Genomic DNA, 25843 nt, shown 5'->3' on the forward strand with positions numbered 1-25843 from the left:
AACTTATTTCCAGTTTCACAGCACACGATTGAACGCCACACAGAACACACGGGACGCCGTATCTTCACATCCCTGCACTCCGCTCCTCATGTGATGTTCAGCAAGAGGCTTAATCTCTCAAAGTCCATTTCCTCATGTTTGAAAAAATTATGAGCAGCATATCTGTCTCAGGGCTGATGTGAAGGCTCTTGGCAGAGTCCTGGCAAAGCGGGCTCCTCGGTGTTACACACTCACGTCTCCCTACGCATTCTATCAGGCGTGACAGTGTTACTTTAGTGCAATCTATGTCAGCTAACTCATGCTCTCCAGGTAATGTTTGTTCAATTCAATTTTTGAAATGAACAAAAGGCTAGAAGACATTCTGTGATGTTCTGAGGTGGTGCTAGGAGTTACAAACACCCTCTTCTACCCTGCTGACATTTCTTGCTCAATAGGAAAAATACTGCACATGTTTTTCTAGGCTGAAAAACAGCAAACTTAGATTTGCTGCTAATTCTACTAGGCAGCGTGCAGTAGGTCTCATTTGCCACGCACAGGGCCGGGTTTCAGAGGGAACAATGAAAAGCCAGGTGTATGACACAGTGAAATCTAAACAGAAAGTTGCATTTCAAAGTCGATTTCGAGATGGAAGGACTCTTTCAAGAACAGGTGGGATTTTTTTTTTTTTTTTCATATTTCTATGAGTTTTTCCTCTGAGAGTAAAAGGCAGGCAGCTTCTAAGTGGCTTTTCTTTCTACTTTGAGTGCTATTTTTACCCTATTTTTCTAGTACTCAGTCCTGCCGTCTCTTCCCCCATCTTCTTCATGCTTTTTGGACTGCATATCATTTCACTTCTGCATTTGGAACACGTCCCCAGGAGGCTGTGATTCTCACAGCTGCTTTTCAACCCAGGCTCTGCTTTTTCACCTTTGACTGTCTGCCTCAGCCTTAACTTTTCACCTGCATCTACTTGACTCTCTTTAATTGAATACATTTCAATGACAATAGCTGGCTCTCTTTAATTGAATACATTTCATTTTGAAATGCTGCTTTTCACTTCTCTTCTGTGGATGAGAAAAGCCAAATGCTTGGGCTGTATTCCCCTAAGGTTAGAGTGAGAGTTAGGGTGAGGGTCTCGCATCTTGGCTCCTATGAGATGCTTCCTGTGGGGTCTACATAAGAACAAGGTGGCTTAGAGATGGAAAGGAGACGAAGACGGGCAGACACCTTACATGCTGCGCCTATTATCAAGATGTTTTGATTAATCTTTCTTTACTAGCTTTTCTTTTGATGTTATCTCCTATTGACAAGTAGTTATCTGCTGAGGAAAGAGTGATGTCTGAATTTGTGTTCCCTAGAATGCAAAGACGGTGGCAAAAGCTATGGATTCCTATATAGAAAGGGCGATCCCAAGGGAGTGTGAGTGAGGCCAAACGAAGCAACACAGGTGAGGAGGCAGCTTGATCCAACCAGCCACCCGGTGTGATCAGTACCCGACCCCTCCACCTCGTGTGCCCGTCTCCTGAGAGGCTGTATGAACGTCCATTTCTCAGGATGGCCCAAACAGTGGACAGAAGGAAGAGGAATATGCCCACTGACCCCCATCTCCCATTGGTCACGGGATCTTCCAGTAGCACTTTCCTGCTCCTGCCTTGCCAGGTTGCGCAGAAGTGGGCATAGAGCATGTCCCGTGGCAGCTTATGCTTCAGTGTTGACTGGAAAACCCACAACAGGGGATATAAAGAGACTAGTGTGGGTGCAGGGCAGGGTGCCATTGGGCTGCATCCACATGAAGTTGATCGCCCCTGAGACAAGTGGGCTAGAGCAGTGGGGAGAAGAGCTGGAGGCAGAGGGGCCAAGAGGATGCCCAGTAGCACAGCTGAGTAGGTTGCAAGATCTGGGCAGTTTTTGAGGGAGACTATAAATCACAGAGAGGAATAGTCTCTTCAAACCAACAATCTGGCTACGATACAACCAAAGCCAAGACTCGATATATTGGCAACCAAACATAAGCTGCACAGCAGTGCCTGCCTAATAAACAAAGTGCCCTTAAAAATCATAACCAGATGCCGTACATTGATTTGCATCATGGTGCCTGAAAACAGAGCAGGAAGTTGGGCTAATTGTGGATGTTCCACCTGATGACCTCATAAGCTTAGGATAATGAGACAGAACTACAAAACATAAGCCTTTGGAGGGCAGGGACTTCTTGGTCTTTGTGCATGACAGTATTCTCAGGCTGCTATATAGGGGACACTTAATACATATTTTTTCAATGACTAACTAAAATGAGCAAATAATGCATATTAATACATATAATAGAATACTGGCTCCTTCAGCCATTTCTGTGGAAAGACCTTGGACTTCTCTTATTGCGTCAGAAGAAATGAAAACTTGCTGATCAGAAAGAAGCTAAAAGAGTACCAGGAGACCTGGAAACTGGCATACCCCACCTTGGCCAGCTTGGAAAGGACGACTCCTAAATTATAGGATGCAGAAGTAATCTCCTTAGAGGCCTGCAGAGCAGCCCTTCTTCATGGTTATATAAACATTTTCAACCAACTGGACCTAACTAATATTTATAGGATGCTCCACACACAGACTGCAGAAAACCAAACCTTGAGAAAGCAAAAAGAATCGACATCATACAAAATACATCTCAGACCATTAGAAAATCAATCTAGAAGAATATCTGAAAACTCCTCCTCAGATATTTAAATAACACACTTCTAAATACTGAAAGGTCAAAGAAGAAGTCTCAAGGGAAATTTTAAAAAGAATGAAGGCAAGGGGAATGGAAAGACGACATGTCAACATTTGGGGGAGATACCTAAAGCGTGGCTTAGGAGGAAATTTACAGTGTTAAGTGGATACAATAGAAAATAACAAAGGTCTGAAATCGGTTATCTAAATATCTATCTTAAGAAACTAGAAGGAAAAGAAAGCAAGTGAAACCTAAAGCAAGTAGAAGGAAGTAAATTATAAATGTGAGAGCAGAAACCAGTGATGTAGAAAACAGAAAATGCAGAAAACCAATGAAAAGAAAAGCTGGTTCTTTGAAAAGATTTTTAAATATTGATAAACCTCTAGATAGACTAATAGGGAAAAAAAAGAGAAAACACAAGACTACCAATATCAGAAATGATAAAAAGGGGCATCAATACTGACCCTACAGACATTATTAAGGGATAATGAGTAATATTACTAACAACTCTATGGCCATAAATTCAAGAAAACAGATCTAATGGACTAAGTCCTTAAAAGACAAAAATCTGTCAAAATTTACTTAAAAAGACTGTATGAATAGTGTGCTATCACTAGTTTCTTAAAAATGAGTTTGCAGTTAAAAATGCTTCCCCCCCCCATAATAAAAAGAAAAAGAAAACTGAAGGTTTGTATTGTTTTGCAAGTAAATTCTTCCAAAATTTTCAGAAAGAAATGACATGAATTCCACACAATATTTTCCCAGAAAGTAGAAAACATTTCCCGACCTGTTCTAGAAGGCTAGTTTTATAATAATACCGAGACCAGACAGGGAAAGTCACAAGAAGAAAAAACTACAGACCAATATCCCTCACGAACAGACATGCAAAAATTTTCAACAGAAAAGCAGCAAATCAAATACAGAAATATATAAAAATGATAATATGTCACTAGTAATTACAGCTCATGCCAAAATGTAAGACTGTTCCATATGTTAAATGCAATCAATATAATTCACTATGTTAACCAAGTAATCAGAAAAAAGCATATGATCATCCTTAATGAATGGAGAAAAAGGATTCAAAAATTCACTCTCCATTCATGATCACACCTCTAAGCAAATAAAATTAAACAAAACTCCCTTAACTCAATAAAGCTCATCCACCAGAATACCATCATCTAACGTCATGCTTAGTAGTAAAAGACATGATATCATTCCCCGCTCCTCAGAATCAGGAGCAATGTTGTCCCGAAAGCCCAAGCCAAGAAAGGAAAAGGAAAGAAGGCAGGAAGAAAAAGAAATAAAATAGCCCTATTCACAGGCAGCATGATTGTAAGTGGGAGATTCACAAGAATCTAAGCAAAAGCTACTAGAACTAACAAATTAGTGTAGCAAGTTTACAGGACAAAAGGTGAATGTACAAGTCATTTGTATTCCTACTTATCAGCAATGAACAACTGAGATTTGAAATGCTAAAAACAAAACCATTTCTAACCACACCACGACTACCTAGCTATAACCCAAACAGAACCTGTGCAGCATCTGTAGGCTGGACATTGCAGAACACGGAAAGAAATTTTTTTTATGTTTTAAATGAACAGCTATACCATATTTATGAATCATGAAACTCAGTGTTGTTAAGATGCTAATTCTTCCTTACTTGACTGATAGATTCATCACAGTCATAAAATCTCAGTAAGCTTTTTTCAGATATTGGCAAGCAAATGTTAAAATGTATATGGAAAGTCAAAGAAATCAGAATAGCCCAAAAATTCTGAACAGGAGGAACAAAGTGGGAGGATTCAGATTACCCACAGGGTTTAGGAAGGATGATAAACACAGATCAATGGAACATAGTCCAGAAACAGAACCACACAAATAGAATCTGCCGATTTTGACAAAGGTACCAAAAGCCAATGCTGTGGAGAAAGGACCGTCTTGTCAATAAATGGCACTGAAACAATTGCAGATGTGAATGCAAAAAAGGGAAACAGCACCTATCTCACCACTTAAACACTTCACATTATCAATATACATTTTACATTATTAAATTTTAAATATAAATATAATATAAATTTTAAACTATACTTGCAAAATATATAACTTTCAATGTAAAATTAGATTTAACATTTGAAATAATCTGTAACATTTTAAATGATACCATTTTAAATTCTAAAACATCTATAAGACACATTTTAAATGATACCATTTTAAATTCTAAAACATCTATAAGAAAACATAAGAGAAAATTGGATACAATTACAAAAGTGTGATTTATAAAAGAAAAAAACCGAAAAGTTGGCCTTCATCAAGATTAGAATCTTGACCGGGCATGGTGGCTCACGCCTGTAATCCCAGCACTTTGGGAGGCCAAGGCAGGTGGATCTTGAGGTCAGGAGATCGAGACCATCCTGGCTAACATGGTGAAACCCCATGTCTACTAAAAATACAAAAAATTAGCTGGCGTGGTGGCGGCGCCTGTAGTCCCAGCTACTCGGGAGGCTGAGGCAGGAGAATGGCGTGAACCCGGGAGGCGGAGCTTAAGTGAGCTGAGATCGCGCCACTGCACTCCAGCCTGGGGAACAGAGCGAGATTCCGTCTCAGAAAGAAAAGAAAAGAAAAAAAGATTAGAATCTTCACTCTGAAAAAGAGATTGTCAAAAAAATTAAAAAATGAAAAGACAAACTGAGAGAATATATTTTAAAAGTCACGTACGTGGTAAAGGACTTGTGTCTAGAATACACAAAAACTCAACATTCAATAATAAGAGAATATACAATTTTAAAAATTTGGCAAAATATTCAACCATACACATCACCAAATAAAATATAAGGGTCACAAATAAGCATACGAAAGATGATTGTCTAACGGCATTGGCAACATTGGTCAAGACCACAGTGACTTGCCACTACACAACTATCAAGATGGCAAAACCAACAAACAAGGACAATACCAAATCCTTGACACGATGAAGAACACCAGAAATCTCATTCATTACTGGTGGAAATGCAAAATTACACCACCACTTTGGAAAAACAGCTTGTTAGACAACTAAACACACACTTACCATAATAACCAAGCAACCCACTCCTAGGTATACACCAAAGTAAACTGAAAAGCTATACTCACACAAAACCTGTACATGAATGTTTCTAGCAGCTTTTTTCATAAGCGCTTCAAACTGCAAGTAAGCAAGATGCTCTTTAACCTGTAACGGATAAACTCTGGCACATCCATACAATGGAATATTACTCGGCAATTACCTAAGGGTGGACTGTTGTGCTCCAGCATGTGGATGAATCTTACATGCATTTTGCTAAGTGGAAGAAGCCAGACTCCAACTCCCGCCCCTTACCCCGCCATGGCCCATTCTCAATCCACATCTCTGGGTTGGAGCGTGGGGATTCACATTGTTTAACAAGTTCTAAGATGATGCTGATGACACTGACTTGCAGACCACACGTCCTAGTGTGTATCCACCCCCCAGCCTTATCAACTGGCAGTGTGGGTTGCCAGGTCAATAAGAAAATGAACCAGATTGCTGAAAGATGGCAAAGCTCATGAGTATGGGAATAGAAGAAGTAATGGCAAACACTCGAATGACACTTCAATTACAATATCTTTTGTGTGCTTCTCTGTCTCTGAATAGACAGCAGTGTGGGCAAAATGTTTACTGCAGTTTCATATTCTCCTGGCTTAGGACAATCACAGTCAGACAGTAGGGGCTAAATATGCATGTTAGCACCTGTGAAGGAAGTTACTAAATTGGAGATCTCTTTCTTCACAAGCTCTCTATATATAACCTTAGGAAATTTACCAAACTTTTCCTCAGTTTATCTAACTATGAAAGGAACAATAGTGAGCCACATGACGGTATTCTTATAAGGATAAAAGGAGTTAATACAGGTACATTGCAAAGAATAGTACCTGACCCACAGCAAATCATCGATAAATGTTCACTGCTGGTATTATTTCATTTTGCAGAATGATGTAAATTGTGGTTTTGTTCAGTATGTGCCTGATTGCCTCAGAAGGAAAAAATATGCGCTACTTTCTTGCTAGGGAAATACAAGTTTCACTACCGGACTGATTGAATAAAACATTTTTAGCGATTTGTGGATTTGCATTCTTAACTTTCATGTTGCTAGAAGTAATTGTGATTGGATATTTATTTTCACTTCCCCCAGTTTCTATTTTTGAAGTATTCCAAACTTCATATTTTCTGAGAGTTTTTCCTTTTCCTTATTTTGGCGATCAAAACCTTCTCAAATAAATGTAAAGGACACAACGGTGTTTCACTAACCTCATGTATAGAAATGAGTTTCCTTATATGTCTATCAGAAGTTACGCTAGCTTAAAATAAAACTTACGGCTATAATCTTTACTTATCCAAATACAGGCCCAAAGTGAAAAGCATTTGATTAAAATGGCAAAAATTACCAAATTCTATTACATTCTTTCTTTGATTTGAAATAACAGAACATCCCAAATACACAGAAGCTTGGATAGATCATGGCTCACTGCAGCCTCAACCTCCTAGGCTCAAGTGATCCTCCCACCTCAGCCTCCTGAGTAGCTGAGATTGTAGGTATGAGCCACCACGCCTGACCTGAGGATGATTCTTAAGTGATTACATTCAATTTTGCAACTATTACCATAGATTTTATTGCCATAAACCAAGCCACAATGCCCTTGCTCTGTGTACAATCTGACAGCCACTAGTCACATGTGGCCACTTAAATTCAAATCAATTCAAATGAAACGAAATTAAAAATCCAGATCCCCAGTTGGACGAGCCACATTTCAAGTGCTCAGTAGTCATATGTAACCCGTGGCTGCCGAATGGGACAGAGAGGATGCAGAACATTTTCATCACCATGGAATGTTCTATCGTCGAAGTCAGTTGAGCTTGCCAGTTGTCAGTAGGGAACAGTGGATTTTATCTTAATGCTCTTTTGAGGGGTGTTCTGAAGCGGTTAGAGCTCTTTTCAATAATGCTTCCCATCTTCATAAACGACAAAGTTGGATGAGCTGGAAAGTGTCCTTGTGGGATCCGTTAGTAGTTCCGAATGTGCAGAAAGCTAGCCACAATGGACGGCTGTGGCTGCTGGGAAGGTCCACGCAGTGGAACTCAAAAGTATCTTTGTACCTGTCACTTGCTGAGCATAACTAAGGGACAGAAACGAGCTTCTGTACCACTCCCGGCATCCGCTCACTGCTCACCCAGACAGGCACTCCGTCCCCTCCACCCACGCCACACACCTGGTTGGCTCTCCCTAAAAAGGCACCAGAGACAAATTGTGCCATATTGTTGAAATGCCGAATCTGTGAATTACACAGGATGCCTCTTCAAGTTAGCCAGTGTCTTTGTCAAGAAATTACGAATACTAACTTGCTGAGTCTCAGCATATTGTCACAAGCGAGCTACCCTGATCAGACGCCCAGGCGCTGCGGGTGTGTGGAAGAAGCAGGCCTGGACAGAGACACAGACATTTTGTAATTGGAGAACAAGCCTGGATTGGAAGAGGTGGGGATTTTGAGCTGCCAGAGTGTGGCACAAGCATAAGAGACAGTGGAGGGGAGGGAGGAATGGCAACGTCGTTTCTCAAGGGCCATCTGAGGCCAGAGACAAACTTCCTGCAGGGCTAGGGCAGCAGCAGATGTGGGCTCCTTGGGGAGCCTCCGCTTTGGGCGTTCCTCGATGGGGAGTAACTCAACAGACTGGCGTGGATGGGGGAGGTGATGTTCAGTACAAGGCTGAAAACCATAGGTTATAATGGTTCGTCTCAGACAGGCAGGAAGTGCTGAGCGCTCCAGCTGCTCCGCTGCTCTGCTGAAGGATCCTGAGATCGTTCCGTTTGGCTCTTGTCCTGCTGGGACCCTGACAGGCCACATGTTAATAAGGAGTGTGTGGACAGCCACGTGGAACTTCCCTCACTCTGCTCCACAACTCACTGTTTCTGGAGGTGTGGAAATCAACAGAGGCATTCTTTAAAAAAAAAAAAAAAATGCATAAAGAAACAAAATAAATTTGCATTGCCGAATAGGTGCTCGCACAGTGATGCTGACCAGGGAATACCCTCATTCCCCCAGGCCCAGTAACCCACGCCTGACAGCGTCCTGAGAGGCCTGAGCTTACTCCTGCTCAGAAGGCTGCCCATTTCACGATGTGCAGTACAGTCACAGCTGCACTGTGGTCAGGACCGTCTCAGGCACAATCCCAGAGGAGATGAAGTGAGATGCTACCCGCTGAGTAGGTGCTCAGAACAGGGCAAGTGTGCAAGGGAGCTCACATGTATAACGACATCTAGTAACCCAGATCTAGTAACCCAGATGGCCTCTTTCTGTGATAGCGATTATTTTTTCTATGACTTATGGATGTGCCTCATAGGTATCTCAGATAATGCCCTCTTATGCAGACAGACCCTGTCCCTCTGTCTCCCGGAGGACACGCTCATATTTTACCTCATTTACCTGACCTCTTCACCATGGGAAAGACTCCTGGTCAGTAAGTCTGATGAGAACTGCCCAGCCTCCCACCCATTTGTGGACAGATCACTGCCTGCCTCCTGATCCTACTGGGCCATAAACCTGTGCACCTGGAGTGGATGAACATGTCCACTTTGGACAAACGTGGTATTTTTTAAAAAAATATTAAACTTCTTTAAAATTAGCAGAATGCCTATTTAATGTGAGGACAATTAAGAACATTTATTTTCCCCAAATAGTGGAATTTTATTCCTGTCATCGTGCTTTGATAGCATATGGCCTGGGAAACATAAGAAAGGTGAAGGGTGCCTGCACCTGCCCCCAACTCAGCCTGTGGCTGATGGCCTCTTTCTGTGATAGGGATAAATTTTCTACGACTTATGGATGTACGTTATAGGCATCTCGAATAATGGCCTCTTATGCAGACAGACCCTGTCAGTGGCATCACTTAGCAGCCTTCGCATGGCACGTGGCAAGTGGTGGCGGCGTGCCTTTCTGCTTGCCTGTATGATGGAAAGACACAGCCTATTTTAATTGTGGCCATCTGACAGCAAATAGTCTGCTACAATAAACATGAACAAGCAAAAAAGACATACAGAGAGAGAGAGAGAGAGAGAGAGAGAGGATAAAACCAGCTAAATGCACTAAATGAGAAAACAGCGGTCAATGCAAGAAAGTGGTCGAGAAAGCAGTAGCCAGGGCTCCATTTATCTTCTGAGCTAAGGCCCTTACAGCAAATCCACCTTCTCCCAGCAAGCACCTCCCCTTGCTCTCCTGCCCCTCACCTTCTCAAATAGTATGTTCTCATTCTCCTCAGTCTGCATAAACCCCTGAGGCAGGTGAGCAGGCTTTGGCTTATTCTATCATTTGTCCTGTACACATCAAATTCCTTGTCTTTGACTTTCTTCCAAGTCACATACAGATATTTCTGCTAAAGGGGCTCTCTTTTCACATGTCGCAGTGTCTCTGGCAGACTTCCGTGAGGTCCCATCCGGCAGTCTGGTCTGCTTGGGTGTGAGGTGAGCTGGGAAAACGGAGTTTTCTCCACCGCCCAAGCCTTCTGAATGGGGCCTGCCCCTAAGGTCTGGGTTGCAAATCCAGGAACTTCCAAGGGACCTTGGGACAGCTTCTTTTCTGGATTTCTCTCTGTTTATTCCCAGAAGACACTTGTGTTTGGCAGAATAGCAGTCCCCAAAGATTTCCATGTCATCATCCCTAAAATCCTTGAATATGTTCCCTTACATGGCAGTTGGGACTTTGCATATGTGATCAAATTAAGGACACTGAGATGAGGAGGTGACCCTGAATTATCTGGGTGGGCTCAGTCTAATCCCAGAGGTCCTCGTACATTACAAAGGGTGGCAGGAGAGTCAGAGTCAGAGAGGAGACGTGATGAAGGCATCACACATCAGAAGTGTGGGGCCACATGCCAAGGAACGTGGCAGCCTCTAGAAACTAGAAGAGATAAGGATGGGCTTCTCCCCAGAGCTTCCAGAAGGAATGCAGCCCTGCCAGCACCTTCATTTTAGGGCTTCTGGCCTCCAGAAGTGCAAGATAATAGATTCGTGCTGTTTTAAGCTACTAATTTTGTGGGAATTTGCTGCAGCAGAAAGAAGAAACTAATACAAGATCAGAAATGTTTGGTTTGGCTACATATGAATATTAGGAATCACCACACCTTGTATAAATGGCTTATTCTTTATGCCAATTTGCCACGTAGTGGAATAATTACACACATCATTAAACATGTAGCATATAAAGCTTGTGAGAGTTTTGCTTTTAAATTATAAGGCCAAAATTTGCATGGATCAGACACAGCCTCGATGACACAGCAACACTGTTCCTCATGGTGAAATGAGAGCCAGAAGATTTGAGTTCTGGTTCAGTCTCTGTCAATTATGCATCATCTGAGTCTCTATTGTTTTCACCTGTACATGTCTAAGTTCTCTTTGAGCTTTAACAGTTCTCACATATAATAAAAGTTTAATCAAAGTCTAAGTAAAGAGTAAAGAAACTGGGTCTTTGACATGTGTGGTTCACACCAAGAGGTAAGGAAGTAGCAACTTAAAAAATACCAAATGATAGTTTTGACCAATAAAGAAGGTGAAGGGGCAAAATGGTGTGCTGACAAATAGACCACTCACACTGAGGGTGCAATGTCCGGATCAGCATCTATGGCAGAGGAGACCCACAAGGGAGGATATCTGGTTTTCAGATATCCTCAATTCTTGTATGTGCTTGCAAAATCTCTGGCAAATATTTTAAAACGTGTAATTTTTTTCCTATGTAAAAAAAAATGGAAAGAGGAAGGAGGGAAAGATAAAAGGAAAGAAGGTAGAAAGGAGGGAAGGAAATAATGGAAAGGAAGAAAAAGGAAAAGAAGGGAGAAAGGAAGGAAGGAGGGGAAAGAAGGAGAAAGGAAGAATGGAAGAAGGAAAGCAAAGAAAGGGAGAAAATGAAGGAAGAAGAAAAAGAAGGAAGGAAGGAAGGAAGGAGTGGAAGGAAGGGAAGAAATGGAGGGAGGGAAGGAAATAAGGACAAGAAGGAAAAAACGAAAGGGAAAGGAGGGAATAAAGGAATGGAAGGAAAGAAGGCAAGGAAGGAAGAAAGGAAAGGGAAGGAGGGAAAGGAAGAAAAAATGGGGGAAGAAAAGAAGAAAGAAAGGAAAGGGAAGGAGGGGAAAGAAGGAAGAAAGGAAAGGGAAGGAAAGAAGGAGGGAAAGATAGAAGGAAAGAGGTGGAAAGGAGGGAAGGAAAGAAAGGAGGCGAAGAAAAGGGAAAAGAAGGGAGAAAGGAAGGAAGGAGGGGAAGGAAGAAAAAAGGGAGGGAAGGAAAAAGGAAGGAAGGAAGGAAGGGAAATACTCATTTTTGAATCCCCTACATATTCCTCTCTAGAAGCACTAAAGATTTATTTCGAGTCTTTCCCTCCTCTTCCACTACCCTAACTTCACCCTAAGGCAAAAGAATGGTGATTTGATTCAGTGTATTCCAGAAAATGACTGTGTACAGAGATGAATGTGCCAGCCTAGCATATAGGGGTTGCTCCCTGTGTAGCACCTGTCCACAACCCAAGTGCACACACCTCACACTGATTTTGACAGCAGACACTGAGCCATCACTGTCCTTCACATCCCTCACCACAATAATTCACACAGAGACTCAAGTCGGCTCCACTAAAAGTATCCCCTAGGGTTTTTAAGAAGCCAGGAGATGCCTATTTCCTTTTTGGCAGTGATGCATGAGGAAGTGAGAATCCAGACGTGGAGCACCATGCTTCAGTCTTAGAAGATGAGGAGCCAGTCCCATTACCACCAGCTAAAACACTGTTCTTCTCTCATTCACAAGTCAATTAATCCTCCTTTCAGCATGGGCTGAATTGTATCTTCCTTACCTGTAGTCCAAAGAGTTGAGGCTTTTACTGAATGACAACCCCATGGCAAGAGGGTGCAGTGCATCGAGGCTACACTGCATGCAGTGTGGTGTCCTCCTCACTTGGTTCTTCCTTTCATCGCCTGCAGTGGCGAGAACAATCTTCACAGTTCACCTGGCAGTCAGGCTCTGAGCTACTCGTGGCTTTGGATGGACTTTTACACTCATCAGAAGGTTTAGGTGTGGGCTTAGGACAATAATGGCTTCTTAAGCCCACAAATACTAGGGCCCGAAGATGTTCTTAGGAAACAGCCTGGCTCCCAAAATTTCATTGAGTCAATGCCCTACCTAGGAACACATGTTACTTGCCCAGCTCTGCTGGATTTATTTCCATGTATTCACTTCACTGGAGACAAGGAAGATACAAGTTATTGATCTGGAACAGGATTCGGGTATTGCCAGCCTCATTGGAAAAAAAAATGTTAGAGTAATCCACTAATATCATATCAAAAAGTAATACATTCATTACACCCTTCATAGAAGGTTGAGAATTTACCATTCCCTTATTAATTCTCCACATTCCCCACCTTTCCAGGTCTTTCTCAATAAAATAAGGTTAGAACTAGAGGTAGTGACATATTTAGCAGAGATGCTTAGTTCTAAGTGTATAGAAAATCTCCAACCTAGAAGTGATCAAGAATTAGGTTAACCATAGAAGGTATATAATCTGAAAGGCTGTCACCTATCTTGGGCTATTTTAATGTCTTTCTATCTGAAACATGAAGATAGAACCCAAGGAGCTGAGGTGGTCTCTTTTGAGGAAACTGCTAGGACATAAAACAAAACTACAAAGTTCACTGTCACCCAAACCCCTGAACATCACAGAACAGGACTGAAGAGCCACCTGCTGTGACTGAAACCAGCCTAATATTTCATAGAACTGATGTTTATGGGTTTTTTTTCTTGACTAAACATAGAAATTGGCCCTCTTGTTCTTGAAGCTTGAGAAACTTACATTTGTCTTATCTGAGTTTCTTACTCAGGAAACCAACCATCAGGCCTCCCAAATAGTATTAGAGTTGAAACTCACTGCATCTAGAGGGGAATAGACTCTTCATCCAACCATATAAGAGTTGGCCTGTTGACCAACTCTTATATAAACCCCTAACTTTAGGGAGCGACCGATTTGAGACTGGCCTCCTGTCTCCTAGCTGATGTCACTCGTTTTAAAGTCTTTCTTCCCTGGCAATACTTGTTGTCTTGGTGATTGGCTTTCTGTGCAGTGAGCAACAGGATGTAGGCCGAATCCCTGGCACTTGGCAACATGACCAGTCATGACTCACCTTTCAGAATGCCTTGTTCTCTACATTTGGAAAATCCCCAGATCTACTTCTAAAATGAAGTAATGAATTAAACCACTTAAATAACTAGGACATGGGTGTTGGTTTAAGGGCCATTTATGCTTATACAGATTCAGAAGTAGTTTAGGCCACATTTTTGAACTTCTTCAGCATCCCCTGCCCTGATAGCTCATCCTGGCCCCAGGACCCTGTTACAGGCCAGCCTTGTGCATCTCCTCTTCTCTGGGGACTGGTCATGCTGGGCTGTCAGAGTGCATGTTCAGGTAATCTTTTTGGAATGAGTGCTTCTGCTTCATGCTGTGTCTTTTGAGTGAGATTCATCACCCGAATTAAGCCGGACAGAGCCTCAGCACACAACTTAGCTGAGTCTGCAAAAGAAGTACAACAAAAAGGGACGGTGCATTGTGTTCACTCCAACCAACAGTGTGACATCCTGATGACAGACAGTGGGCCAGGGATGGGCAGGAGGAGCAGGCTAGGAACAGAAAACCAGACCACTATGGCAAGATGGTCCTTAAGGAACACGAATCTTCCTTCTACCTAGCTTTTCATTTTAGGGACTGTTTTTAATTTGGAAGAAAAGATTCCAAAGAAGCATTGCGATGTGGTACAGCAAGAAGCAGATAAACACCACATCAGTCAGTGAGCCACAGACCCCTGAAGCTGTGTCTCATCCTCTGAGCATGGTCTGAGCCTATCCACAGAGCTTCCCTTGCAACTCATGATTTTTTTAGAAAAATCACATATCTTGAGAAAGTAGGAACTTGAACCTGATCGAGTTCCAGGCCTACGACACGAGTATAGGCAGAAGCTTTGACCTTCCACTGACATCCTTCCCCCTCTCCCTCAACTGGGCTAGCCAGGACCCAAGCCTCTCAAACCACTATGCAGACAAAACACAGGTCATATTCAATTTAAGGTGACTTGTTGGATCTTGGTAGATAATAATGATAGTTTTAGAAGTCAAATTCTGTGGGATCCCAGAGATGCTCATTTGTGACCCCATTTTGCTACTCACTGTGTGAATAGGAAGCGTCACATCACCCAGCATCCTTCACTGCATTTGCAATGAGGCCTTAGTAATATTTCCCCACTTCATAAAGGTGTATGAGAAGCTGATAAAATATAAAATATCTTTCAATTATTTATGTTCCTGGGAGCTGTATGTAGCTTAAACTTAAAAATGAGGTAAGGCATGTCTGGGCCAAATATTAGTAGGCAGTTGTGTTGACTTAACGACCATCTAATGAAGGTAAAAAGTCTAGCCCTCCCACATAAGAACCACAGAGAATCAGCCTTGTGCTAAGGGCAAGAGTTTCAAGATAGTTGGCTGCATTAATACTGGGAAACAAAACCCAACGTGGCAACACTAAAATGTTAAAACTTGGCCCAGTTGTGTGTTCCTGAACCATCTGTTGTTCCTCAGTATTCTCTCCAATAGGAGAAATAGTCCTTATGTTAGGGTTAGGTTTCCAAATACCCTGGAAGGCATCTGCACTACTCTGTTTGTGTTTGGACAAGAACGGGGTATGAGGATACACTTGATATCCAGCCTGAAGAAATTGATAAACCAAAGGAGGAAAACACTGAGGACTGAGTTTATAAAGCGGACTCCAGTAACCAATTGACTTTGTTTTTGTACATTTAGAAATAATATAGAAAACAGGCCTTCAAACGTGATTCATACCAAATGAATATTTAAAGGTTTAAAACCTGTGCTAACAAGTTGTTTATAGATTTAATCTGCCCCTTCTGTTAACAACATGAGATAATTTTGCAATTTCTCTCGACCACTCCATCAAGTAGAGAGTGAAATGGATTTAATAGTCCAGCTAGCTGACAATCACAGAAAAGTAAACAATTCTCTAACATGTTAAGATATAATAGGCAAAGTCATTTATGGACTTGAAATTACTCTAAGACACAGGAATGATAATATAAATCCCAGCAGCATAAATGAGAAAAATATTACAGGTCATGAGGAAATTTGGGGAAGAGCATTATGTGTGTCTTGATATCTCTATTCTATGTCACTCTTTCCTTTCAAGTTGGTATCTAATTTAGTTTTTGAGCTGAAGGGAAAATTAGTCTACGGTATAATCTTAAAATAAATGGGCAGTGGGTTAGTTGTATGGTTTGACTGTGTTCTCACCCAAATCTCACCTTGAATTGTAGCTCCCACAATTCCCACATGTTGTGGAAGGGACCCAGTAGGAGGTCATTGAATGGCTGTAGGTCTTTCCCATGCTGTTCTCATGATAGTGAATAAGTCTCACAAGATCTGATGGCTTTTTAAAGGGGAATTCCCCTGCACATGCTTTCTTGCAGGCTGCCATGTAAGATGTGACTTTATTCTTCCTTTGCCTTCTGCAATGATTGTGAGGCCTTCCCAGCCATGTGGAACCATGTGAGTCCATCAAACCTCATTTTAAAAAATAAATTAACCAGTCTTGGGTATGTCTTTATTAGCACCATGAAAACGGACTAATACAGTTAGTCATCCTATCAAAAGAACAATCAAAAAATACAAGTAAGTTCTACAGATCTGCTGTACAAATAGCATCTATAGGTAACAATATGATGTGCATTTAAACATTTGCTAAGAGGGCAGATTTCATGTTAAGCATTTTGTATACCCCCCATCCCACCCCACACACAAAGCAAAGGCATACAAGGAAACTTCTGGAGGTGATAAGTATGTTTATTCTCTTGATTGTGGGGATGGTACTACTACAGGTCTATGCATATGTCCAAACTCGTCAAATTGTATGCCTTGAATATGTGCAGTATTCATTTCTGTATACCAAATATACCTCAAAAAAGCCTTTTATAAAAAGCAAAGAATCTTTTATAATTTTTGCTATTTTTGTTGGCACCTAAATAGATACATTTTGAACCAAGGAAGAGATTATGGAAACCAGTTTTTCTGTAGGTACGCTTTCTTCTTAGCCCCTTAGATTCAGGCTGTTTCGTGTGCCCCCATGTCACTTCACTGAAGATGATTTAGACAATTAGGACTGGTGAGTATTTTTATAAATAAAGATATATCACAAGTCTTGAAAATAGGCATACGATGAAAACGTTTTTCTGCAAAAGCATTCAATAGAAAGTGAGGAAAATGAAGTCAGAGATTTATTACACTTGGTAGAAAAATAATTGCATGCATACAAGCTGTGTGTGCGTGCGTGCGTGCGTGTGTGTGTGTGTGTGCCATAGTCTGGTTGAGCATTAAGGACCTTACCAGACTTTATCATTTGACCAAAACATTAACTATTTTTTATATTTTAATAACGATAATACTTTGCTGACTAGTTCTCTAGTATCTTAATGTTTTTAAATGCCCCCTGTTCGTTTTTTAAGGATATAGCCGTGGGAAACAGAGGTGGCATAGCAAAAAGGAACAGCAGAGGTCTCCGCAGCATGACCTGGAAAGCCTCTCCCTGCGGAGCCGTTGTCCAGCACCGGGTCCTCCCCTGGGGAGGGCTCTGGAGCCTCGAGCAGCCTCTAAGGACTGACACTTGATAGATCAACAGTTCAGAGCTCCACGAGCACTGTCCAGTTCATGCAATCACAAGCAGAGCCTGTAAAACAGCTGCTTAAGGGAAACAGGGATGATGCTGTGACTTTGTCTACATTAAAACATTTGCCACTGTCATTTTCAACCTCCCATCCTATGCCCCCTCCCTTCATTGGATTGACCCCAATATTCAGTACCCTGAGCCGTCTAAGTCACTCAAGCTTGTTCTTTTACAGAAAGGGGAAGCATCAGACATTGGCTATTTAAATTTATTGCTTAATGACTTCATTAGAATTTAGATTCGATTCAGTTAGATTAAACACAAATGCTCTGAAAAAGCATGTGAGTTTGGGGCCTTTTCTCTCTCACTGTGGAACGATGGATTTTGTCATCATTGGTGACAAGAGTTTCAAACATTTTTAAGAAGGAGAAGAAATATCCTGGAAAACAAGAGAGCCTTTGCCTTTTTGCTCAAGCAGGACTAAAAATAAACTTTAAAAGATGACAGGGAGAAAATTCTGATTTGTGAATTTCTTTCTCCAAAACGTCCTCTCTTCTCCTGATACAAGTGAGCAAAAGACAGGCTCTTTGACGTGCAGTGCTGGGAGCTACCTGTGGAAAAGTTCAGGAACCAGGAGTTCAACGCATCCAAGTCTATGTCAGTCCTCTCTTTACAGATCCAATTCTAACCTCCTTTTATTCCACGGTTTTTAAAGGTTGTGCTTTCTGATACACTTTAATGTTGTTTGTATTATGTCTTGGTATTCATTCATTTGTTCAGTGGATGTTAATTGAGTGTCCAGCCCACGCCAGACAGTGTCCTAGGCGTTTGAGAGACATCACTGAATAAAATAGACAAAAGCCTGTGGGTTCTGTGTGGCTGGAGGTGCCTTGAAAGCTTCCTGATCCTCTGGGCACTTTGGCCTAAATTCAATCCACCAGTTTATAAATTCTGAGTGCCTCCCTTGCTCTTCTGCTGGCCTGAAGGGCCTCTACTCTCTGAATGTTTATGAAGTGTCTGTGGATGCACAGACAGGCTTGAAACATTAACCAAAATTTCCAGGAAGTTTCAGTGAGCTGCTCCAGAGCAAGACTCATCTGGGCATAGCAGTGTAGGGGAACGGTTGAAAGCCCATGGGTCAGACTCTGCTTGTTCAAATCCTGGTCCACTCAGTACTGTGTAATGTGGATTTGGGGAGAGTTATTTAAATCTCTCTATACCAAAAAATTTCTCATCCGTAAAATGGAATGATGATAAGAATAATAAATAGAAATTCACAGAGGTTTGAAGTGTGAGAAATGAGACAATATATGTAGAGCATTTAGAATGGATCTAACACAAAACACTCAGAAATTCTAGATCTTGTTATTTCTCTTTCTCTAGTATTAGCTTCCAGCTCAAAGTTGGGTTTCAATCAGTGTCTCATAAGAGGACAAATAAGGGAATGAATAAATAAAGTCTGATCAGTAGGTACGGCAGCAATATTTTAAAGAAAATCAGAAGGCACACTTAGTGTCATTTGAGTCCAAACCAATGCCCCCTTGAAGGAAAGGAATTTACCTAAGAAGAGCTTACTGTGGCTGGGTCAGAAGCAAGGATGCCAAGCCTTGAAGGGGAAGGGGAGACAAGAGGTGGAGCAGGTAGAGAGGACATCTGAGCATCCGCGGAGGCTGTGTGTTTGCAGATCCCTTCACTTCTGCTAACACACGAGAGACAGATTTTGGAGGCCATAGAAACGTGGGACAGAAAGCATGCGGAAAATGAACCCCTGAATCCATAAATGTAAGTTAAATGATTTGGTTCATCTTCCTTCCATACTTTCCTGGAAATAAAAAAAGATTTTTTCCCCTCTATTCTGTACACATAATAGGTTCAAGAGTAGGAAAATGGCTTGAAAAAACATTAAAGTGGAATATTTACCAGTGAGATGAAGGGAGAAAATGCAACTTAGGTATTATATAAATTGGATAATCACTTCTAAAAATTCTGAGAGAGGTCTGTTTCTTAGTAAACAGGAATGCCATGTTTGGCTCTGATAAAGACCCTCATTTCACTCTGTAAATTTCTACACCTAAGGCATGGCTTTGGAGAAATAGGAACTTATATTTCAATTCAAGTTCTGTCATTTTTTGCTAGATAACTTTAACCTTTTAAAAATAAATCTCTCTGGCTATCACTTTCCTTATCTGTAATATGATATATTAATCCTAATTAAGACAATTGTTTTGATGCCTTAAATACAAAGTCTTATAAAAGAACCCAGTGATACACCTGCCCAATTTAAACTCAATGTTAAGACCCCTTTCACTTCCCACAATAGATAACACTTTGAATACATATTTTAAGTGCTAGTCAAAAAATTTTTAAAGTGAAGACATCCTAAACTTTTGTCAATGAATGCAGACTTACTCCCTATGCTCAACACACTGGGCACTGTCCTCTATTATAGCAAGTATTGACTTGAATTATAATTATTTATGCATCTGCATATAAGTTGGGGTATATAAATTTAAGCTGTAGGACCTAACTGTGGCTGATTCAGCAACAAAAGATGAGGGTTTATTCATAGAATATTATTCCCTCTTGAGACGTTACTAAAAAGAAGTAAAGGCATAAACTCATAATTCCAAAGGATCAAAAGATAAATCAGCCATAAAATGATAGGGGCGCCAGAAAGCAGAATGAGTAGTAATTGACTAATAAGACCTAAGAAATGTAAATGATAAGCCAGCACAGAGGAATTATGTAACCCCCCAGAGCTCTGACCCTTCTGCATATATAAAACCTTAGAACTGGGCTTTGGATGAGATTAGAAGGCACTTCTTTGGGGAAGATAATAAACCCCAAAGTCAAGGGTGGAGGAATGTATAAAATAAACCCTAAAGATACTGACAGTTTGGGATTACCCAGTGTAGTGCCCTAACCAGATCATCATACAGTGAAATTTATAGTTAACAAGCTCTCACTGGGTGTAGAGAACTTTCAACCAGCTTTTTAGTTACCCAGGCTTAAATATGGCAGACAGTCAGGGATTATCATACATCCAAGGAAAGCCTCTAACGTGAAAGGCATCCAAACAAACAGAAAGAAGCAACTTGGAGAAAACAGACTACGCATGGCACAGAGACTGAAATTCCCAAAGTGTGTGAGTAGCCATACCCTCAGAGAAATAAGAGCAGACTTCACACCTAAGAAAATAATGGTACTGGGCTATACCTAAAGGAGGAGACAGACATCCAGAGGAAAAAACAATGCTCTTAGAAATTGAAAATGTGTTGCAAATATTAAAAACTCAGCAGATGGATTGAAAGATAAAGTTGAGAAAATCTCCCAGAAATTAGACTCAAAAGGCTTTTAATGGAAAAGAAGAAAAGACAAGAATATTAAAGATTAGTTTCAGAAAGTTTAATAGCCAAGTAATAAAAGCTCTGAAAATAGAAATAAGAAATGTGAACAAAATTGTATCATTTAAGAAATATTTAAAGACTCCTTCCAGGAATTGAAGAATATTAATTTGCAGACTGAAAGATCCCATAAGTGCTTGGCAAAATGGGACAAAAATAGACCCAAATCAAGGCACATTCTTATGAAATTTAGGAACGCTAGGGATAAAGAGAATATTCTAAAAGAATTTAGAAGAAGACAAGGCAAAAACAGAGTATAGACAAAGGATTAAAAATTCAAATGGTGGCTGTGCCCGGTGGCTCAGTGCTGTAATCCCAGCACTTTGGGAGGCGGAGGCGGGTGGATCACGAGGTCAAGAGATCGAGACCATCCTGGCCAAAAGGGTGAAACCCCGTCTCTACTAAGAATACAAAAGTTAGCTGGGCTGGTGGCACGTGCCTGTATTTCCAGCTACTCGGGAGGCTGAGCTAGGAGAATCATTTGGACCCAGGAGGCAGAGGTTGAAGTGAGCTGAGGTCTCACCATTGCACTCCAGCCTGGGCAACAACGGTGAAACTCCGTCTTAAAAAAAAAAAGAAAAAAATAGCTTCAATTTTTCTCAGCATCAACACCACAATCTCAACAATGCTTGTGCACTACCCTTAAAATTCTGAAGGAGAACGAATCCCAGACTCAGCTCTATACCCAACGAAGTATAATTACAAATAAAAATAAATGGCAATTTCAGGTATTCAAATTTTCAAAAAATTTACCTACCAGGAATCCTCTCTCAGAAAGCTACTGAAGAACATGACTTCCCCAAATGAAAAAACTATTCAGGGAGATAACAATGCAACCTAAGGAACAGAAAATCCTAAGGATGATGGTGAGGGGCAACTCAATACGACAGCTGAGGACCAGGCCTCTTCAGAAAGTACCAGCCTAGATGGAGAACTCAGAAGGCTTAGCAAGAGATGCCTCCCAAAAAATGAAACTGATAGAATATATTGTTTTTAAGGAGATTCAGACAATGAAGGGAGAGGTTAGGATGTATTAGTGGTAATGAAAAGCTAAGCAAACAATGGCAAAAATATGATTATCACATTAAAAATTCAGGAAAAAAGATTAATGTAGTATAGGTTAGTATACACTACAGGCTTCAGTTCTAAAAAATATTTAACATTGATTTAACAAAAATATGATTATGTTTTGGATCTACTTAACTATATTGGAAGGTAGATGAATGAAATGTGTACAAATGTGTAAGGAGGTAGTCAGAGACATAAGTCAATAAGTAATTCATTTAAAAATAAAGAAATGGGCTGGCATGGTGGCTCACGCTTGTAATTCCAGCACTTTGGGAGGCCAAGGTGGGCGGATTACCTGAGGACAGGAGTTTGAGACCAGCCTGACCAACATGGCAAAACCCTGTTTCTACTAAAAATACAAAAATTAGCCCGGCATGGTGGCACATGCCTATAATCTCAGCTACTCAGGAGGCTGAGGCAGGAGAATCACTTGAAGCAGGGAGGCAAAGGTTACAGTGAGCCAAGGTTGCGCCCCTGCACTCCCGCCTGGGCAACAAGAGCGAAACTCCACCTCAAAATGAATAAATAAATAAAATAATGATACTATAAGCATGACAGACAGATTTATGAAAATAAATATCATCATCATCATCATGAAAGAGAAACATATTGAAAGCCTTTGGGCATCCAGAAATTGGGGATGGAGTGTGACCTGATTATGGGAATGTGGGCTCTCAAATGCAGAATTATAGAACTATTTGGCTCTAAAATATGTTTCAGAATGAATGAAGGAAGGAAGGAAGGAAGGAAGGAAGGAAGGAAGGAAGGAAGGAAGGAAGGAAGGAAGGAAGGAAAGGAGGGAGGGAGGGAGGGAGGGAGGGGAACATTTTCCTTGGCTATGATTTTTTAAATCTCTGATGGATTTTCCTGAAAGAAAAGTACAGTAAGATGGTGTGGTAAATTTATAACATCTCTCACCCATAGCAAAATTCAGTAGAAAATGTTAAACATGTTTAATAAATATCAAGTTATAATAGTTTCATAAAGACACATAACTGAATTGTCTTCATCCATATTCACTAAGGTTTCTTCATATTCCTGCTACATAAGTAAGTATCCTGCTATGGCAAAACACTGCACACATATATAAGAAAAAAAGGGCCGGGCGCGGTGGCTCACGCCTGTAATCCCAGCACTTTGGGAGGCCGAGACGGGCGGATCACGAGGTCAGGAGATCGAGACCATCCTGGCTAACATGGTGAAACCCCGTCTCTACTAAAAAATACAAAAAACTAGCCGGGCGAGGTGGCGGGCGCCTGTAGTCCCAGCTACTCGGGAGGCTGAGGCAGGAGAATGGCGGGAACCCGGGAGGCGGAGCTTGCAGTGAGCTGAGATCCGGCCACTGCACTCCAGCCTGGGCGACAGAGCGAGACTCCATCTCGAAAAAAAGGCAGGAAGGACGAGACAGACAGACAGAAAAGTCACTGAGGGGCATCAAGCAGCTTGTTTTAACTACCATATTATGCTAATTAATCATCTAATTTTGGTGTTACAGAAATGGCTGCATCACATCTTATTGTCTATTTGTGCCTAAAAGCAATAATGAGAACACTGTAGAATGACCTAAACATTTCATCCTTTGAGCTAGTTCTCACTCTCTTGAATAAGCCATCTTGATGGAGGTGCTGCCCCAACCTCCTGAGATGACATTGCCCCTTTGTTTAAGGGAAAAGCAGATTTCCCCTGTGTTTTTCTATATCTCCAGCCCTATGCCCTATTCCTGTCAGTTTGGGACAAAGCTCAGAAATGAAACAAAGTTTACAAAAAATTCAATCACTGTAGAGATTTAAACAGGATTTAATGTACTTTGACAGTAGATCCATAGGGACATTTTCTTTTCTTAGCTGCAGTGACATTTTATTGTTGCATCTAATTGATGTTCACAATGAAAATTAATCACACAAATTGTCAAGTGATTTTTGCCATCTAAGGAAAACTTTTTGTGTGGTATGTGTTAAATGCATCTGCTATCATTGAATAACAAATGTGTGGCATGTAGCTAGACATGCCAATATAGCTAGGGACATTAATAAGAAAAACTCACGAGAATGTTTTGTTCCATGAATAAGTACAGTTCAAAACTTTTAAATTAGTCTCCAATGTATTCACATATTTATAGTCTTGCCTTATATTTGGAATTCTGTCTCCCTAAAAGAAATCTAGTATTATGGTCTACATTTCTTGCTCACACACAAACATTTTCATAACTAATGTCTTTGCCAAAGACCTCTCATCATTATTCATTAGAGCCAAGATAGAACTATTGAAATGGTGTAATTTTTATTTTCCCCCTCAATTTATTAGGGGATTATAGAAAGATTAGACTTGATCGTATGTTAAAAATCATTAAAAAGACAATTACGGATCACAAAAATGCATGTTTTGTACATTTCAGAAGAGTGAAATATCAGAGAAGAGACCCTTCTCATTAATACGTGTCCTTGTGTTGAACTTAGGGCTGTGTCAAAGCCATAACGTACGAACACTTTGAAAAAATGTTTTCCCTATTTTGGGCTATCTGCTTCATAGCACTGATGTTCTGATTGACTACTTGAGAAATTGTTAAGATAGGTGCAAATAATTATTCTAAAAATCATTTGAACTAGCAACTATGTTTAAACTCAAATGAAATATATTTTCCACTAGTCTAAGCTCATATTTTTTTTTTCTTTAGACAGAAACTAGAAAACCAGTTTTTTAAAACTGGAAAAATTCAAGGCTACGGGCAGGGAAGAATGTTTCTGGCAAATGTGTTTGACATTGATTGACATGTTATGGGTAGAGAATGTAGTTTTGGGTCTGAAGACAAGATCGAGACGGTATTATTTTTTATAAAGTAGATGATTATGATGAGAGGTGTGGTATAAAGAGAAAAAATGAAGACAATTGATGTGCTAAGGAAGTGAAAAAACTTGGCTAAACAATTATAAATGTATAACGGTATTACTCACTGCACATTTCCACTCATCTTTCCTGGTTTTTTAAATTGTATTTGACACTGTTGGCTATTCTCTTCTTGAGAGAGAAAAAAAATAATCACCCCTTTCATTTACCTTTCTGACCATACCTGCCCAGCCTCCTGTGTACATATCTTTTCCTCTGCTTTGCCCCTATTTTTGTATCCCCACCAACTTTTTCCAACACTGCACACGTTTTTACTTACTCCACAGGCGTACTTGCAATCTCTATACTGACTCCAAACCTTTATTTCTCAACCCAAATTATTGTCATGAGCTTGTACTATCTAAGGGATTTTACCATATGTATGTCCCACAGATACTCCAATCTCCAACTCAAAAGCTCCTCTTCCTGCTCAAATACCTAGCTTCTATATCTAAGATGATAATACTCTCTCCAAGTCATATGCTCAAGTCAAAACCTTGAACAGTATTCTTCCTCATGTCAAATCTTTCACCAAATCTTGCCAGGGTTACCTCCTAAACATCCTGTATTACATCTATTTATTTCTGCCTCCACAAATACTACTCAAGTCCACGCCCTTCTTTCTCTTAACTGTGTTATAACAACAATTTCATTTCTTTTTCAAATTATATTCCACATATATCTGGAGACATCTTAATAAATCATGACTATGTCACAGGATTTTCTTCCATAAAACCCTTGTGTCACTTTTCATTGCTTTTAAACTAAAGTCTTACATCTTTGATGTTCCATTTTAAACACCCCCTCCTGGGTCACATAAAATAGTGATCATTCATCTACAGTTGCTCTAGACCCTGTGGACCTCTCTGTGTCTTTTGTCTTTCAACTTTTGCACTGTACCCTTTATCCACGCTGAACTCCTTCCTAAAATGACCCACCCTTTCTCTAGTACACATCCTGCATGCATGCTGGACTTCCTGCCTTTCCCTCAGGAGATTAAACTAATACGTGAACACAATTATTTTTCCTTTTCTAGAAGTCCACTCTGACCACTCCTCCCTCCGTGGTG

General features: G+C 40.7%; 1 long non-coding RNA gene across 1 annotated transcript; it reads left to right on the forward strand.

Annotated features, from left to right (window-relative positions):
- The first annotated feature begins 558 nt into the window (after positions 1–558).
- On the forward strand, positions 559–17958 carry LOC140710366 (uncharacterized). Its single transcript, XR_012091345.1, has 3 exons — positions 559–648; positions 16230–16308; positions 17262–17958. It is a non-coding gene; the product is annotated as an uncharacterized lncRNA (long non-coding RNA).
- Positions 17959–25843: the final 7885 nt, after the last annotated feature.

The sequence above is a fragment of the Chlorocebus sabaeus genome, chromosome 26, assembly GCF_047675955.1.
Source record: "Chlorocebus sabaeus isolate Y175 chromosome 26, mChlSab1.0.hap1, whole genome shotgun sequence".
In the NCBI taxonomy this organism is placed as follows: Eukaryota; Metazoa; Chordata; class Mammalia; order Primates; family Cercopithecidae; genus Chlorocebus; species Chlorocebus sabaeus.